The following is a 20,226-nucleotide window of genomic DNA, read 5'->3' as shown; positions in this document are numbered from 1 at the left end:
ATCTTGTCACTGCAAGTCAAATCAACTACTGACCGACCTGACAGGTTTACTGAAAAGATCATAGCACTGTCCTCTGCATTCAAAGTTCCACTGTATGTAAATGCTAAGAATTATTCGTGTTCTTGCTTTAATTTGAGATCTGGTGTGATTTAATAAATGATTGATTATCATTTTGGCATCTCTCCCCTTACCACCAGGAGATTCTTAGAAATGGATTATGGTCTGTTACACACTTATAACTTTTGCATTTATAATGAATGTTCAGATTTTTAAAGAAGTTATGAGACATATTATTTAACAATTTGATTTCTAGAAAATGTTTAGAATTAAATTTTATTCCAGTTTATTTCATCTTTTTGAAGCACCTTTTACGGCTTCTCTATTTGCATGACTGGGGGTACCCAAATTCTTCCTCAGCCTCACTATGTCCTGTTTACATGAAGATGGGCCAAGACCCTGAATTGGGTCAACATTGTCTTCATAACACCCACACCAGATTTGAGGCTTTCTCCCCTCAATGTGCATACAAATAACTTACCTTTTGCTGCAGGTTTTCTGCTCTCTTCACAGTGATAACAGCAGCTGCCTCCCCTTACGATCCCTGTAAGCTGCCTGGCACCGCTGCTGTGGGTGCAAATCACAAGGCACCCAGTGTTGATAACATGGCTGAGCACCTTGCCTGACCTCAGCAGTGGCACCAGGCAACAAGCAGGGACTCTGTGGGCAATCAACTGCCTGTCATTTGCTGTGACAGCCAAAAAACCCACAGCAAAAGAGAGCAGGTGGAGGGGGGGAATTCAGGGCCAGAATACTTTGTGGGCACTTCAGAATATCCTGGCAAGTGAAGATAGGGCCTCTGTAAACAGTTCAAGCTAAATTTTAGTCCCAGCCAGTGTGGTGCAGATTGTGATCTCAGTGCTGGAACACTAAGACCATAGTTCAAATCCTGACTCATCTATATAAACCCACTGGGTAACTTTGGGTAACTCACACTCTTTCAGCCTCAAAGAATGGCAATGGCAAACCTTCTCTGAAGAAACTTGTCAAGAAAACTCCATGAGATAGTTGCTGTAAGTTGGAAATGACCCCTGGTCATTGAAACAAGCTTTTTTTCTACTGCTCTAGAGACTAGAACATGGAACAGTGGATGCAAGATACAGGAAAAGAGATTCCACCTCAATGTTAGGAGGAACTTCCTGACAGCAAGAGCAGTTCAATGGTGGAACACACTCCCTCGGAGTGTGGTGGAGTCTCCTTCCTTGGAGACTTTAAACAGAGGCTGGATGGCCATTTCTAGGGGGTGCTTTGATTATGAGTTCCTGCATGGCAGGGGTCTAGACTGGATGGCCCTTGTGGTCTCTTCCACTTCTATCTTGTTTAATCCTGTTTTAAGGGGGGAATTTGGGACATAATTTTGTAAATGTGGATTTTAATATGTTGTGAGCTGCTTTAATTGTCTTGTAACAGAAAAGCGGTATATAAATAAAAGTTTTATTATTTATTATTTATTATCATTCTAACAAGAGTACTCACTGTAGTTTCTGTGACTTACTTAGCAGTATGAGTCAAATAGATTCTCTCCCAGCATAATCTTCCTCATGAAGGCTTGGGGCTTACCCCACATGACGTTTCTCCTGCATAAACCTAAATTAATGAAAGATGTACAAGTGGATGGTAGCTCTCCTTCCTGTAGTTCTCATTCATTCCAATGAGGTTTACACAAGAGAACCTCGTGGTTGATTGTACTCACTTAGTCATCATGCTCGCCAGCCCACAACTAAAAATAATGATGATAATTAGTACTATTATTATTACAGCTTCAGCATCTGGATAATATTGGAGCCAGCAACAAAACGGGGGGGGGGGGAACCATTCAGCAACAAGATACAGACACAGTGGGATATCTAGTGAACAACTCATTAAGCAACCCAGCTCCACGATACCACTAGCATTATACCCTTCCTTCAGATCATCACCAAGTACTGAACTCCTAAATGTGGGACCCAGATGGAAAAAATAACAAGGACCACATCAAAGTTCCCCTAAGGGTATGAGCTGAAGATTTAGAAGCACATGAGGAAGTGCATGGTACAGAAATAGGTGAAAGTTAATGTTGCTGTCTTTTTGCGGGAACACTCAAAGGGAAGGGCTCCAGGGTTAGCTGTTATAGGCAGCTATCCAAGGATATTTAATTCTCTTTATACTTCCCCTCATCCCAAGCGGAGCTGAAGCAAACTTTTGCACATAGTCACAATGGTACACTCTCCAACTTTCACATTCAGAGCCTGAATGTAAAAAAAATTTTTTTTAATTCATGTTTTGAATGTGAGCTTGAAACTCAAATTGCTAAATGTGAAGCTCTTTAGGCTAACTGCTTAGATTTTAGCAGGCATCAAAGTATCAACTTAAAATACTGCCTGAATGAAACATTGAACACTGAACACTGAACATTAGGAAACCCAGCACTTAGGGTGGGGCAGATAGGCACAGTCCATCACCCCTATAGATCTGTCACCTGAGGTGAGTGTCTCAATCTGCCTCATGGGAAGGCTAATACCAGGAGTGATGCATTTTGGTGCAGGGGGGGGCACTGCACCAGGTGTCACTCTAAGGGGGGTGACACCAGTACTCCCCAGATATCTGCCTTTTGGCAGAAATGGACTGTAGAGTTAGCTTGTGTCCTTTTAAAATGCTAAAGAGATGGTGCAAGTGGGAAGAAAAAGGAGAAGCTCCAGGGGTTGGGCTTTTTGTTTGTTTTTTAAATTAATTTTTAATTTTTTTTAAATTACAAACATCACATCTTACCAAATTTTTAAGCACATGAAACAATGTACTGTACATGTAAATACATTTAGGCTATGCATATGATATTGTAACTTAAAGGTATACAGTTGGCCCTCCGTTTTCGCATATTCAAGCCTCATAGGGAAATAGTGCCATTGAAAATAGTGGAGGTCACCCAGATTGCCGAGTTAGGAAGGGCAGCTATAATTTTAAAGTTTGTGAGGTGTTTATGTCACAATTCTTACCATTGCATTCAATGATATATGGGAACTACGATTTATGAGTAACATTAGTACACCAAAGGATTTTGTATGGTGTGGTATGTGAGGAGGTCAAGGGGTGTGTGTGTGACACCATGAGTTACCACACTGGGTGATGCCAACCCTAGTGACACCACCACCTTGTGTGGGAAACTGATGCACCCATACAAACCCTTCCTCTAATGTGCTTAACATCAGAAGTTCTATGTGTCCATCTACTTTCAGAAGCCCAACTGAGAGAATGGCAGAATATGATCTTTTTTGTCATGGCACCCACAAGCTGATGGGATAGTGGTTGTAGCACGTGTCTTCTCATCTCAACAGAAGCTTGCTCCCTTTTCACCTCTGAGTAGTTTGCTGACTATAGAGCCTATAGTCTATAGAAGACTCTGGTCTTCAGGCTTCTTCCAACCAAAAGTCAACTGATTGAATTTCTGCTGATGGATGGAATCCTCCATCATGATCTATGTTATGTAACTTTTCTACTTGGACTCCTAGATCTCTTTCACACATAGTTTCATTCATCCAGGTGTCGCCCATCTTATATCTGCGCATTTCATTTTTCCGCCCTAAGTGCAGTACCTTACATTTCTCCATACTGAAATTCATTTTGTTAGCTTTGACCCAGCTTACAATATCAGTCTTAAACTTATCTTCTCCAGACTAAACATACCCAGCTCCTAAGTCTCTCCTTTTAGGACATGGTTTCCAGACCTTTCACAATTTATTTCTAGTTTCATCAAATTTGTTGACTCCTTGACTAATCCAAACTGTATTTTACTACCTACCTGGCACATGCATGAACAATGGCAGGTCTCCCAATAGTGATTTTCAAACTGCCATTTTGAAGCCCTCCTCCTTCTCTAGCAACTGTTATTAAGGTTAGTGTAACTTCTTGTGCAAAGGGTTCTTGTAGCACCTTTGAGATTAGTGCTACCAGATCCCTTTGCATACTCATTTTCCAGACTAACATGGAAATGTCTTTGAATTCTACCACAACTTCTCATATTCAATACAGAATACCACTACTGGCCTATTTGGTCACTTTAAAACCTCATTCAGTGTTCATCCACTGTATATAAACATTGCAAAATTTAAACAGATATAGACAATGTTTCTTCACAATAATCTATTGTGAGGTGTGAGAGCATAGTTGTGGCCTCCCTTTAAAAGGGAGTAGGAGGAATGCAAGCCAGCAAACCCAGCCCCTCATGCTTGGATATTCAGTGTTCTCAGCAATTTAATAACTATGTTTTCTGTCTGTTTTCTAAATTTCTAAACAGCTATTTTGGCGCTGCAGATTAATTACTGCCCTAGTCAGTTCTGGATAGTGTGGCGTGGCACATAGGTGAAGGATGAATAATAAGGCCTGAGGCCAAAGTTAGTTCCCTAAGCAGTCTTCCTTAATTTAAGGAGACATAAGTCAACAATAATTCAGTTTTTTTAAGGGAAGAAACTCTAATTCTGGAATAGTTTACATGGTTACAATAAGCACAAATAAAAATTCTGAGACAAATTACAAACTGTGTCCCAGATATTTTCCTTAAACTTGTGGTTATGTGCCTTTAAGTGATTTTTGACTTATGGCAACCCTAAAACGAACTTATCATGGGGCTTTCTTGCCAAGATTTGGCAAGCCCTCAGGACGCTGACCTTCCTCCTCTTCCATCCCCACTCCATTGGGACTCAGGAAGCAGCAGCAACACCAGCAGCAAGGCAGTGAATTGGGCGTGGCCTGGAGCCTTTTCCCCTTAAAAGGGCACTGCTCTATTCTTACTCCCACCTTTGTGAAGACCAGGCTGCCCATGGCTCCTCATATCTCTCCCAACCTGATCCCCGTCCGTCCCCTCCCTATCTCCCAGCTTCCCTTCTTCTGCTCACTTTGGAACTGTCGCTCCGCTGCTTCAAAAGCAGCAGTACTCCATTATCTTTTTCTTTCCCGCTCTCTCAATCTTCTTGCTCTGACTGAAACTTGGCTCCCAGCCCATGATACTGTTACCTCCGCCGCCCTTTCTTATGGTGGTCTTTCTTTTACTCATTCAAGCCATCCTGAGGGCAGAGGAGAAGGGGTCGGCATCTTATTGTCCAACACCTGCCAGTTTCAACTCCTCCCCCCCCACTACTGTTTTTCTTCCTTCGAATCTCACTCCATCCGACTCTTCTTTCCTTTACAACTCCATGTTGCTGTCATTTATTGCCCCCCTGGTTCTGCCAACCAATTTCTTTCTCATTTTGAGTCTTGGCTCATATTTTTTTCTTTCAGATTCTGTTCCCTCTCTGATTCTCAGTGACTTCAATATTCATACTGATGATCCTACAAATTCTTCAACTTCTTGCTTCAATTCCCTCCTAGCTTCCTTCGATCTTCTACTTCACTCCAACTCACTCTCTTGGTCACTGTCTTGACCTTGTTCTTGTTGCTAAGTGTGTCATCTCTGACTACTTGGTATCTGACTTTCCTCTTTCTGATCATCATTTAATCTCTTTTATTCTCACTTATATCCCAGCCCCTCGCCATACTGCCGTCCACCAATTCCGTAACCTCCAATCTATTAACTCTAATCTTCTCACTCAGTCCTTGAATTCATCTCTTGCTTCTCTTAATCTTGGGGACTCTGCAGATTCAGCTATGTCTTTCCTTAATTCCACTCTTTCCTCAACTCTTGACAGCTTTGCCCCTGTATCTACGTGCGTGTCCTCCTCTTCTTCTATGACTAGGCCTCAGCCCTGGATCACTCCCATTGTTAGGTTCTCCGGTCCTGCTCTTGAGCGGCCAAACATATCTGGAGAAAGTCCAAGGAGTGGGCCGACTTTATCCATTATAACTTCATTCTCTCTTCCTTCACATGCCTTAGCTATGGCAAAACAGAATTATTATAAACTATTGATTTGTTCCAACGAGAGGCACCCGCAGTGTTTGTTCTCTTGTTTCAACACACTACTAAAACCTTCTGCTCCCCCTGTTTCTTCATTATTTTCTCCTTCCGATTTTGCCAATTATTTCATTACAAAGATCACTACTATTCGGTCGGAGTTGACTCTTTCTGATTTGGTTCCCACCATTAATCTCCTGGCTCCTCCTACTTACAAATTCTCTGCGTTTTCTCCTGTTTCTCTGGATGAACTCTCTGTGCTGCTGAACTCTTCCAAACCCACAACCTGTTCTCTTGACCCAATTCCTTCTCCTCTTCTAATCTCCATAGCTCCTTCTTTTTTACTCTCCCTCCTCTACATCTTTAACCTCTCTCTCTCTACAGGTTCCTTCCCCTTGGTCTTTACACACGCTCTTGTTTCCCCTATTCTGAAAAAAACTTCTCTTGACCCTTCTTCCTTGTCTAGCTATCATCCTCTTGTCTAGCTATCATTTCTCTTCTTCCTTTTCCTTCTAAGGTTCTGGAACGAGTCATCTACTCTCACTGTCTTGAATTTCTCAAAACCAACTCCATTTTTGACCCTTTCCAGTCTGGTTTCCACCCACGGCACTCCACAGAGACGGCCCTCACCAAGATCTTGAATGATTTCTTGCGGGCCAAGGCAAATGGCCTTTACTCTATCCTTGTCCTCCTTGATCTGTCTGCGGCCTTCGATACCGTGGACCACTGTCTTTTAGTTGACTTGCTTTCTGACTTTGGCTTCTCGGGCTCCGTTCTCAATTGGTTTAAATCTTACCTGCCAGATCTTTTGCAGTAGTCTCGGGTGGCCAGAGTTCGTCCTCTGTTCCCCTATCTGTTGGAGTTCCTCAGAGTTCTGTTTTGGGTCCCCTCTTGTTCTCTCTATACACACTGTCTCTTGGTAAACTTTTCAGTTCTTTTGGTTTCTCTTATCATCTGTACGCTGATGATACTCAACTGTATCTTTCCACCCCTGACCTTTCGCCAGGGCTTGAGCAGCAAGTTTCATCTTGTCTGACAGCTGTTTCCCACTGGATGTGCCATCAGCACTTGAAGCTCAACATGTCCAGGACGGAGCTTCTTGTCTTCCCTCCTAAGCCCACCCTTCAATCTTCCTTTTCTGTCTCTGTCAACAACATCTCTATTCAGTCGGTTCAGGAAGTCCGCAGTCGTGGTTTCATTTTTGACTCCTCTCTGTCATTTATCCCTCAGATCCAGGCCACAGCCAAGGTCTGTAAATTTTTTCTCTATAATATTTTCAAAATCCGTCCATATCTCTCTGCTTCTACTGCAAAGACTTTGGTTCATGCCCTAGTGGTCTCGCGATTAGATTACTGTAACCTTTTCTTGGCAGGGCTTCCTCTCTCTCACCTCCACCCATTGATTTCTGTTCAGCACTCAGCTGCTCGTATTATCTCACTCGCTCGCCAGTATGACCATGTCTCCCCCCTATTGTCATCTCTTCACTGGCTCCCCTTTCCCTTCCGCATTCAGTACAAGCTTCTCCTGCTCACTTTTAAAGCCCTGCATGGGCTGGCCCCTCCCTATCTCTCTGAACTTCTTTCTCCCTACATCCCCACTCGTTCCCTCCGTTCTGGTAGCCAAGATCTCCTGTCCCAGCCCAGGATTTCCACGGCCCCATCCCGGATTCGTCCCTTCTTGTTTGCTGCCCCCCACTCCTGGAACCTCCTCCCCTTACAAGCACGACTCAACACGTCTCTAACCAGCTTTGGTTAAATATGGTTAAAGACCATATTGTTTAGGGAAGCATTCCCAGGGAGTCTGTGATTGTGACCTGGTTGTTTTGATGCTTTACTCAATGTTGGATATTTGCTGTTTTAACTTGTTTTCTTATGATGTTTTTAATTTGTTGTTTTAACTTCTAGATTGTATGCCATTGGCAGGCTTTTTATATATTCTAGATTTTACTTATTATTATTATTAACCTTTATTTATGAAGCGCTGTAAATTTACACAGCGCTGTACATGCAATCTTTTTAGTTAGACGGTTCCCTGCCCTCAGGCTTGGTTTTGTACAGTGCCATGTACATTTACGGTGCTTTATAAATAAAGCTAATAATAATAATAATAATAATAATAATAATAATAATAATAATTGTTCAGAAGGGGTTTGCCTTTGCCTTCCTCTGAAGCTGAGTGTGACTTGCCCAAGGTCATTCTGGCCTCAAACAGATGAGCCAAAAGAAGTGGTTTCACACCACTTTGGGGGCATTGCATTTAGATGACGCACCCCCCCCCCCCCAAGAAACTATGCCCTGGCTTCGCTAAGGGGGGAGAAGCTGGCCTAAAAAGAAAAAGAAGCGGAAAGAAACCGCTCTAGCCTGGAAAGTGTCACCTTCTACCATGCATATAAACACCCCATCATGAGACTGGTGCCAAAAAGTGCTCCATCCTAACCCTAACCCTAACCCTAAAGCTGCATATAAATATACCAGTGTAGGTGTGCATTTAAAAAGGATGGAGCTGCTGTACCCAAGTGGTTGGGTGGCAATGCAAAAAAGTGGAAGTGTGACACCTCCAATGGCTATAAGTACAACATACACAAACCAGACAGTCCAAGACAGGGCATGGGGTGAAGGGGGCATGTAGAGGGGTCATGATTGTGCATTGTCAGTGTCCCAGTGGAGGTTCACAGGTGTGACTGTGTGTACATTCAAAGGGAGTGGCCATTTAATGGGATGGCATCTATGCAGCAAGCAGTTGCTGATGGTGTGTTTGTGTGACAGTGCACATGGATGGTGGGGGGAACAGTAGCCCACCTTGACGCCGCGCCTGCGGACATGGTGTGCGCATGTGGACCGCTTTGGCAGAGGATGATGCAGTCAGCAGTGTCTTGGCCTGCTCTCAAAGGAAGCAGGTTTGAACCAGGTTTTCCTGGCCATCTGCTTGACCCTCTGTGGGTTTCTGTGGCCAAACAGGAATTGCCACAGTCCTAGTCCAATGCTCAAAACACTACACCATGCACTCAATCTAGTTAATACTTATTCATAAAGTACTTTCCAGTTTTTCTGATTTAGCTTCTCCACTCTGAGTCCAGTGTAGACCTCCATGCTGGCTTCACTTTGCAATAGGGTTGTCACTGGAAACTGGAGAAAGCTCATGTATCTTTAATTGTTGGGAAGATGAGGAAATTTCAGTAGGTGTTGCTTGTCATGCAACCAGGTAGCAAGTGACACCTGCTGAAATTCCCTCTTCTAGACAAATATTAATGATATAGGAGTTTTCTCCAGTTTTTACTCTGGCAACCCTACTCCACCTTCAGTTCTGGTTTTCTCTCTTTTTCCCCTCTTTCCACCCAATCATCTGTCACGATGTGTCTCTCTGTTCCACTTTCTTGCTTTCTCTGTCCAACTCTATTTTCCAGCTTTACCTGTATGCATTATTTTCAATCTCTTAACCATTCTCCTAATCATTCTTCAGCCAATAAGGAGGGAAATTCCTGGGTAATTTTCTATTTGGCCTTCACTGTTATATTCCTGTACTCAACCTTTGACGCTCCTATGAATTCATCCCCCATATATGTCAGTTTCCTGTGATGAATGTTTAACCCTCCTGCACCTATTGAACCTCCTGGTCTAAATGATCCTTACTCAGCCCAAGGTATTGTGGCTTAAGTAGCCATGGATACCACCTACATCATCACAGCAACATTTTATAACCCCTCAAACCAAACACAAAATGGAAGTCAATCCCATGTCTTGTTATTGTGCGATTATGGGACAATTATCAATAAAAACTTACAGGACCATTCCACTTCACTGATGGGAGAAGGATGAGGTGAGAGCAAAGCCATGGGATGTTGTCTGATCATCTTCCCACAAGCATGTAATAAGGATGGGAGAGTCCCACTTCTGTCCTTTTTCACCGTCTGATAATCTTCATAGATCTGTCTCTGGATTCTCCACTCCAAACATGCATCTGAAGAAATAGGATCAAGTCTATAAAAGCTTGTGCTACCAATTTCTTTCTTCCAGTTAGTCTCAAAAGTGCTACAAGATCCCTTTGAATAGTGATTTTCCAGTCTATGTCTTTGAATTCTGCAATTTGTAGTTAATGGAGTAGGACTAGGAAGAGGTTGGACAATGAGCCCTGGAGCATACATTGAAGTGTTACAAGCACACCCCTATTCCCATCTGTAAAACCTTGGAAGGCATACAAAACATTACAGGCAAAAGGGTCTTCTCAGTGATTTACTGAATGACTGCCTACCATGGCAGTCTTTCCAAATGTAGATTGATGAAGGGCATGTCCAACTGTAGAGAGTTTATGTCATATAAATATTACTTGAATTAGATCCAAACTTAAAAACTAGAGCATTCCTCCTCTCCAAACTAGGCATCAGCAAACACAAAAACTAGGTTACACTAAAACTGCAGCAAAAGACTAGTTCTAGTAGGTAGCTGTGCTTGCATCTGTCATGATCCAAAGTGGTAATGTTTAAAATCAAACCCCACACCATGGAACTAAACAGATGCTAAGCAGTTCTCTTCAGCAGCTTTTCTGCGTGCTATAATAGATTGAAGATAAGATTCCTTGCCTGAGGCCACTATTCTAACACAGGGTAGAAAGGGTTTACAAGGAATAAAACATTGTGAGGACAGCTGTTGTCCTGACATTTTCATACAGGCAAAAGCAAAGAATTCTGGATGATTATCTAAGAATCTTGACCCTACAAAGATGGGCTCTGACTTGCCATGAAATGACCTAGGTCAGGAGTTCTTTTAAACAGAGATACAGTGAAAGGTCTTTATACAATGTTTGTCCTGCTACCATAAAATGTACAGTTGGCACTCACTTAGACATCCTTTGAGTACTTGTTTGAAATGGGGGGAAATGTTGCCAGTCTGCTTTGGGCAGGCCTAGTGTTGCCCAATATAATGATAACGGTTTCTCTCACAGCATCTTGAGAAATGCTGTTCTGTGTGAGCATAGGACATACTGGATTTGAGAGGAGGCCTGCAATGCCATGTTTTAGGTTTATGTGTAAAGAAAATAAATAGGGATTATAGATGAACAGCAGGTCATGATATAGAATATCCTACCAGAAATGGACTGTTAGCTCTCCTTCCTCCATCCATGATTGCTGTTGCTCCTTTCTCCTTCACACTTATCCCTCTTCCCTCTCTCACTTGTCATGGCTGTAACTACTCAAAATACTTTGGTATTTAGACCAAGGTCTTGCGGGCAAGAATGCCAGAGACTCAACCTGGGTAACAGTGGGAAAGGAGGTCTCTATGGCAGTCTCAACAGGGCCTCTGTCTGTGAAAGGACTCCCTCAGTCCAAAGCATCTGGGCCTAACTAGCTGTTTGGAGAGCTGTGCAGGGCTACCACAGCCCTTAAGTCTCACACTGAAGGACATATACACATCCTATGAGCAAGACATTTGGTGGCAAGTGATTCAAAGAGGCAGCCTACTTTAGTGGAGAGGCAGCAGGTTCCTTCTTATTCGCATGAGGTACAGGCAAGATGAGGCAGGGCATTTACTTAATCTCATGGAAGGCCCAGCCTTGTAGATGAGAGATACTGTATCTTTCACAGCATAAGGAAATTTTGATACAGAAAATGAGAAGAAAGGGAATGGTGCTTAACAATGATTGTGGAGGACAACCCTAGCTGTATGCCTGAGTGGGGATAGGAGTCCAAACAACAGTCTTCCATGAAATGATCCCTCTAGATGTGTTGGACTACTACTCCCATCTGGAGGATTTGAAGTTGGCGAGGGCTACTACATGTGAAAGAGATCTAGGAGTCCAAGTAGACCACATGGTGAACATGAGTCAACAGTGTGATGCAACAGCTAAAAAGGCCAATGTGATTTTAGGCTGCATCAATAGACGTATAGTGTCTAGATCAAGGGAAGTAATAGTTCCACTCTATTCTGCTCTGGTCAGGACCCACCTGGAATATTGTGTCAATTTCTGGGCACCACAATTTAAAAAGGGTATTGAGAAACTGGAGCATGTCCAAAGGAGGGCGACTAAAATGGTGAAGGGTCTGGAAACCATGCCCTATGAGGAACAACTTAGGGAGCTGCGGCTGTTTAGCCTGGAGAAGAGAAGGTGAAGAGGTGATATGATAGCCCTGTTTAAACATTTGAAGAGATGTCATATTGAGGAGGGAGCTAGCTTGTTTTCTGCTGCTCCAGAGACTAGGACCTGGAGCAATGGATGCAAGCTCCAGGAAAAGAGATTCCACCTCAACATTAGGAGGAATTTCCTGACAGTAAGGGGGCTGTTCGACAGTGGAACAAACTCCCCTGGAGTGTAGAGGTCTTTAAACAGAGGCTGGATAACCATCTGTTGGGGATGGTTTGATTGAGAGTTCCTGCATGGCAGGGGTTTGGACTGGATGGCCCTTGTGGTTTCTTACAACTTTATGATTCTATGATTCTATGGTCCATCTTCAACTATTAACTAGAAGCCTCAGCTGTCTTCAGGATGAGATCCCTATGTGTGGGTCCACATGCACAATTTTCAGATAAGCCCGTCAGACCTCTCAGTTGTTAACAAAATGGATGAACAGCTTGTTTCCCTTATCTTTTTAGTTTTTCATGACTAGATATCCTTTAATTCATTTACTTCAGGCCTGTCTTTAGATTTAGTCTTTCTGTTTATTTTGTCAGCATGCTCCTTTCTCATTACTGTCCAGGAACTAGTAATTTTTTTTTAATTCTAGTGCCTCACAACTTCTCTGTTGTGGGTACTATAAAGTTTACTGGAAGAACTTTGCTCTTGTCTTTTCATCTCATAGGAAGAAACCCACAGCAGCTGCAAATGTCATGTTTGTAAGAGAGATAAGGCACTGCTTGGAGGCCATCAGTTGTCAGAATATTGTGCAACCCATAAAAAAAGCTAAGCAGAGTAGAATCCAGGGTTGGATTAACAGGCGAGTGAACTCTATCCTGAATTATATCCTGAGGCTATGCATATGTACATCTTTTATTCATTAAGAAATAGTCCTCTGTTATAACACATAGGAAAAAAGTTTCATAGAGAAGCAGCAATGTGGACAAGATATCACTTTGGAGATGTGGGTCTAAGCATGGAGGTAAGAAAATTTTACCCAAACAGCAGGCATAGAGATGTTAGTTTTTAAAAATTCCCCTTGGCAACAGAAACTTTTCTACTAAACATCCTGGCTGCCCATGGGTGTGTGTGTGTCTGGGACCGCAACTTTGGAATAGAGTTTTTATATTGTTTGGGAAGATGTCTTATCTAAAAAGATAAGACAAACAAGCTGTTCCACACATTTTTTTTAACAACTGAGGGGGTTGAAGAGCTTATCTGAAAATTGTGCATGTGAACCCACACAAAGGGAGCTCATTCTACCAAAACCCGAACATCTCCCAACCATTAGGGGGTGGGCACAAGATAGACCTTGCAGGCAAGGAAGCTGGCTAGCAAAGCAGATCTTGGCTGTATCTCTGGTTGTCTCCTTTTTTGCATTTGGTGATCCTGCCCTCTGCTGCACCAGGCATAGTGAGCATTGGCTATCACTGTTTAGAAGAGAAATGATGAAATCGCCTCTTTGTGTTGTTTAAGATACCTCCAGATTTCATGCCAGTTCCACCTTCCTGCCTGCCATTATTTAAAGAAAATCAGAAGTTAAGCTGCATAGTTAAATATTACCTTAGTCAGAAAGCTAAGTTTCATACTATATGGCAAACTAGCACTCCTACAGCTAAGGGCATGACTGTATTCTGATTCCTCTCTTCCAGGCCTCAGGAGAGGATGAATTTCAGAGCAAGAACACTACTTTGAAAAGACTGTTTTTTAAAAAAAAAACTTAAATTTTATGTTGCTGTCCCTACTGCTATTGCAGATCCACTTAGCCAACCTCACCCTCTTCCAATGTCTCCTAGATGTTTATCACATGGAGGTTTTTGCAGCTCAGATCCAGGCTGACTCCTGGTTCAGCTATGCGAATTCACATCGTAACGTGAATGTTTTATCACACCTGGTTGCCCTTCCGAATCGAGGCGGAATCAAATCCAAGGCAAGTCACGTGATGTGGATTCACACAAAGTGGAGTGAGTGCACATTGTATTACCACACCAGTGCATACCATGTGGATTCAACTATTCGAATTGGGGCCCTTGCATATACTCAGTGGGGGTCTGAACGCATCCTGGACCTTTGCACTTCCGGGGCTAAGAAAGGAGCCTGGTTCCACTTCCACATGAATGCTAGCCTCACGTGAGTGACTGCTTCACGTTTCTTCCTACCTTCTATTTTCCCATCCCTGGCAGCCAAATTCAAACGGGTCCTCCGTGTCAGAGCCCCCATCCATTTCAGCCACATCTACATCTATTCTCCTGTCATTCTCCTCATCTATTTCAGCCACAGTTATCTACATCTATTCTCCTTTTATTCTCTTCATCTATTTCATCTATATCTACATTCTCCTGTCATTCTCCTCATCCATTTCAGCCACATCTATATCTATCCTCCGTGTCAGAGCCCCCATCCATTTATTATTATTATTATTAAGGAATTATTATTATTCACTGCAAAATAATCAGTGTAGAAACTCCAGGTTTACTTGGAAGTAAATCCTTTGGATCTGAATGCTAGCCTCATGTGAAAGATTGCTTCTTGTTCTATGGGCTTTAGAGTCCGTCTTGGCACCCAAACTCTTTTTCTGGGAGATCAGGTCCATCTTTGCAGCCACACAAACAGCCTTTCCATAGGAGATCAAGTCCATCTTGGCACCCAAAATAGCACTTTTTTTCTGGGAGATCAGCTCCATCTTGGCACCCAAACTAGCACTCTTTCTCTGGGATATATGCTCCATTTTTTTCCAGTGACACAAGCAGCCTTCCCCAGCGGCATCAGAAACAGCCGCTTTCCCTCTCCTCGCCAGTATGTCTGCTGTTCACGTTAAAACATGAATACATTCATTCCCCAGTAGCTCTCTGCCCTTTCCCCAGTGGCATTGGAAACAACCGTATTTCCTCTCAGCAGCAATGGAAGTGGGGGGGGGGAGAGTACCAGAAGCAAATGGGGCAAAATTGCAGCATGGCATCATGAGAAATGTGGGACCTTGGAGGTTTGGGGAGGTGTACCAGGCGGAAGCACAGTTGCATTCCACACCAGATCAATTTGGAGTGAAATCGAAGCGAGCTTGAATGCAAATTCTGTGAATTCACTTTTTTCCAAATTCATCAAAATGAGAAGTCACTTTGGAATCAGTGCAGAAGTGCCACGGTAGGAGAGCCCATAGAAAGGAATCGCGTCTGATAACACATTCATGTTATGACATGAATTCGCATCGTTGGATCCACAGTCATGTTGGATCTGAGCCGCAAACAGCTCCAAAAACCTCCGTTTGATAAACACCTTAGATCGTGGACAACACCAAGGATCAGCAAGAGGGAATGCACATTGAAATTTTCATAGAAAAATGTAGACTAGCAATGAATGAATGTAATTAAATAGGAGAAAGGTATTGTTAAATTAAAGTGGACCAACTCAGTTCCAAAGGGGAAAGAAAAAGGAAAGAATGACAGCTAAAAACACTCTCTCTCTGGCTTTACTTCGTGAATGAAGATTCAGGAAGGACTCATCCCGCACTTTCTACAAGCGCACTGATGACTAAAAAGGCCAATCCGAGATAAACAAGTCCTGTTGCAGAAAGCACAGCAGAAAGTCTCCTTGGGTGATGTTACCGGGATGTGGTTCTTTCTGCGTTGTTGTTTCCCTTCGAGATTCGTTTGGCGTGAGCTTTCAAAAAAGGCTGCAACATTGTGGATAGTGCGTCTCCATGCCTCCCGATGTGAGGCCAGGGTGGACCATTGTTGGTGGCCGAGCCAGAGATGTTTCAGGGAGTCCTTGTATCTCTTCTTTGGAGCGCCCCTCTTACGCCCCTCACCCATGGTGAGTTCACCATAGAATACTATTTTTGGGAGGCGATGGTCCTTCATCCTAGAAACGTGTCCTGCCCAGCGCAGCTGCGTCCTCAATAGCATGGCCTCAATGCTGGTGATCCCTGCTTGCTCAAGGACAGCAACATTCATCACATAGTCAGTCCAGTGTATATTTAGAATTGTGCATAAACAGCACTGATGAAAGTGTTCAAGGAGTCGTAGGTGTTGGCGATAGGTGACCCATGTTTCAGACCCATAAAGGAGAATAGACAGTACAACGGCTCTATATACACTGATTTTTGAGCTTTGCCTCAAGTGTTTGTTACTCCAGACTCTTTTGTGAAGCCTTCCGAATGAACTATATGCCTTTGCTAATCTGTGTTCAATCTCTTTATCAATCTTGGTGTCTGAGGATGGTAGTGTTCTTCCTGTGGTGCCGGCTGGTAAATTCATGCTTCTTAGCTATGCTCCATAACAAGCAAAGCAGCACTCCGTAGGTGGGTGTGTGGGTATGTGGGATGGCAGAGAGAGAGAGATCAGTAAAGAAAAAGAAAAAGTTGATTATTGTAAATAGGTAATAAGAAAAGCATGGGGCTTTTTGTCGGTTTCAATAAAAATTAATAACAAAAAAGCAGAAGGAAAAGTTTCCTGTGGGAAAACTTTGAGCTGTCTCAATATTTGCTTCTTCAGGAGTATCAAAGAGCCTTATACAGTACATGTGTCTTCCTTCTTTTGCTTAGGCACTTGATTCCTAAATGAAAGAATGTGACCAGTAATCTGCAAATAAGGTTTCTAGGTGTCTTATTTTCAATTGTATTGGGCAGGGGGCTTGAGATTTGTTGCCTTTGAAGTTTAGCCCCATATTGGGGCCATATGCAACCCACCCCAATCCTGTATTCCTTGATTTGCTGAGAGTGGGCACCAGATGGAGGTATCTTAAAGCACACAAAGAGTGCATTTCATACTTTCAGGTCCCTGAGCAAATTATATGCAGCACAATGGCCTTACATGTCAAATGATGAGGGTCCACCTGCTGGGATCTTGGCTCTTCATCCTCTTCCCTGGTCAGCATTGTAGGGCAGCCTCAAATCATGCCTCCCATGCTACACTCTTAGTGGTCTATAGATCCAAGAATAGGAACCACAGGCACCACCTGCACTCAGAACTGATGAATGCTGGTCTGAGGCCATTTTGCTGCACACTAGAGTCTGTTGCGACCATGCTTTGCATGATCTCTGGATGTATTCAAAAAGAAGCTGGACAGCTCAGGATGATTTAGCTGGAGATCTTGAACTTAGCAGAGGTTTGGACTTTTTTTGATGGCCCTTCCAACTCAATGATTCTATTTCTAGGTCTGAAGTTTGGGCCATGAAATCTCAGGTCCTGGAATACTCCTGATCTAGCAATCATATGCATAGCAACATCTGCCTTTAGAAGAAACTAAGGTGGGTTACAGACCGCCATTTTGGACGTCCTCAGGACGTCCCAGTTTGAAAAAGGGGCATCTCTTCTAGAGGCCCCTATTCCTATTACGGACAGAGTCCATAACAAATGGTAGTGGCCATTCTGCACGTTGCACGGCGGAAGTGATGCCGCGAGTGCGCGACTAGCGCCTCGCGGTGTCTCTTCCGGGCCACAAGAAGGAGCGCGATTTTCGCGCTCCTTCTTGGCAGTGTCCGGGAACCGCGCCATTTGGCTGCTGCAGTTCCCGGACGCTGTAACCGGCAGCGGCAGCAGAACGCCGCTTCTCGGCGGTCTGTAACGCACCTAAGTAAGTTATTGTCTCAGTAAAGTTGAAATAAAGATAATAAGCTCCTGACTCCAAATCCAATGAAGACCAGTAACAGTTTATCTGATCCTCATACTACCCTAAGTGTCCAGACACAATGACAGATACCTGGTGCTTTCCATTTCCAGAACTGGTTCATCATTTAAACATTTTGACATAATTACAGTTGATTGGAGTGTCACGCTATTAGAGCCTATAATACAGTGGATGTTCTTTTGTAACCAGCAATTTTGGAAATGACAGTAATTTATACCATCTATCTTAGTGACTATTGTGGCTTGCCAAAGGAGGGTCGCTCATTCAATCCTTCAGCAAGGACTATATATAGCTCTGTGGAGATCTTGAAATTATCCTCCCATCACTATATTCTGATGCCAACAGGTTTGTAAAGATATATATTCTCGTAAATATATTCAAATAAATGGATTAATAAGGATGGAAGATGAGTTTCAGTGGAAAATTGCCAGTAGATAATATGACATTTGTTCCATGCACTGAAACAGACCAAAACGGACTAGATGCTGGGAGACTGGAGCTCCAATCTCTATTTTTAAAGCAGCTGCAAGTTCCATAACAAGCAAAGCAGTGGGTGGATATGAGAGATAGGAGAGAGAGAGAGAGAGAGAGAGAGAGAGATCAGTCACAGATCTCCCATTACCACCATTTTATGTCTGGCCTCTAAAAGAAGAATGTGATACTATCCCAGATCTCCAAAAGCTCATCAGTTTAGCCCCAATGAGAAGAATGTTAAAAACAGAATTGTTAAATGCTTAAAGAAGAAAGCCAGCTCAGGGTTCACAAATCTTGTCATAGGAGCTGCTTCCACTAAAATAAAATGAAACACTGTCCAGAATCACAGCATAAGTCTGTGAATAAATGGGATGGTTGAAGGCTAAACTTCTTCCCATGACCTACTAGCTTTCTCCTTGAAGAGCTGAAGGAGTCTAAAGTGGTAGAGAATTACTCTAGGTTGACACCTGTACTGCATACCCTCCAACATTTCACATATGAAAACCAGGGCATGTGGCCAAGTAACATGAGAGAGGTCAAGATGGTAAAAGATGTTAATGAGGAAGAATAGTCAAGCTAAGAAAGTTTGTAACACTTTGCCTAAGCCTGCTGAAGAGAATCTGCCCCTCCACTCCTTTCTTCGTTGCTAAATGAGTGTAAATTACTCTTGTTAATTTAATGTAAACTACTCTTGCACTTTCCAAGTGACCAGACATCCTCCTTTTCAAGAACATGTTCAACCTTCTATCCAGGAGGAATTTCAAAATGTCCTCCATTTTGAGCATGGCTAAGAAGCATAAATTTACATATATATTAGTGTTTTTAGCTCTCATTTGGTATTGTCCTTCATTTTTCTTGAATAGCCTACATTTTTACAGTGCCTTATCCTCTTTTGTGATTATGGCATCTGGTCACCCTGTGCACTTTGAACTCAGTTTGCAGCAATTGAAGTAAACTGAGGACAAAGGGGGAATGTGGAATAAAAGAGAAACTGATATATTTTAAAAGAAGCTGAAATCTGGGACAAAAGAGAATTAATCAGGACTATCCCTGCCAAATCAGCACAGCTGGAGGATATAGTATGTGGGTTTATAGAGTATAGTTTGTATGACTCAGAAAGCCAGGTACTAATCTCTGCTTGGAAAAAAATAGCTCATCGGGTCACTTTAGAGCAGTCACTGTTGTTGTGTTGAGAGGCCTGAAGTCTCTAAAGAAATAATACAGACTCATCAGAGGCTTAAAGGATGCAGAGAAGTAGCTGTTTTAGTCTCTTGCAGCATAAACAGGAAAGAGGGGAAGAAAATACCTTGATCACTGTGTTTTCTTTTTTACATGAACTTTCGTGGACATAAACCCATTTCTTCAGATGCAGTACTGAGTGGTAATAAGACATCAGGTATAAAGCATATTTATACATTTGTGGGAGGGCAGGCTTCAGTACTACTGTAACATGGTCTACATGGTGCTGCCCTTGGAAACTGTTTGGAAACTACCCTGGCCTGGCCACAGCAGATTCAAAATTGGGGGGGGGGGGTATAGAGTATTGTGTTTTTCTACTTTCCTATGAAGTCAGAAGAGCCTCATACAAGCAGCTGGTTCATGCCCCTGAGCTGTGTCCACATTTGTTCATATTTTCATTGAATTTCCAATTTATGTCATAATTCTACAGTACAAAATTATGTACAAGAGCTGCATGGGATTATCTCTGTGCTGAACCATACTTCTGTGCAGGTATCTTTGGAGATCCTTCTGACTGTGATGCCTGCCATGTTTTATAATAACCAGTTAGATGGACTAGTGGTGATAACAGGAAATTCCATTCATTTTAACAGATTCTTTGCTTTCTGGCTGCTCACTTCCCAGGAGGCTACTGTTGGTGGCTTAGTGGTTTCTAGCCAAAGAAAAGCTAGAGGTTTCATTCTTCAACTTCTCAGCTAAGTGGTCAAAACACAATATTTTCAGAAAGCAGCACAGTTTATGAATGTGCTACAACTATCCCATTGTTTGGGACTTACCAAAAAATCTGAAAAATTATGCTGGTAGAAGGCATTAGTGAAAGGCTGGAGACATCCGAATGAAAAGGTTATCGCTGGAGTGGAGTTGAA

Source organism: Sceloporus undulatus, chromosome 4, assembly GCF_019175285.1.
Source record: "Sceloporus undulatus isolate JIND9_A2432 ecotype Alabama chromosome 4, SceUnd_v1.1, whole genome shotgun sequence".
In the NCBI taxonomy this organism is placed as follows: Eukaryota; Metazoa; Chordata; class Lepidosauria; order Squamata; family Phrynosomatidae; genus Sceloporus; species Sceloporus undulatus.
The sequence above is the reverse complement of the archived record's forward strand: the minus strand, read 5'-3'. Positions refer to the sequence as shown.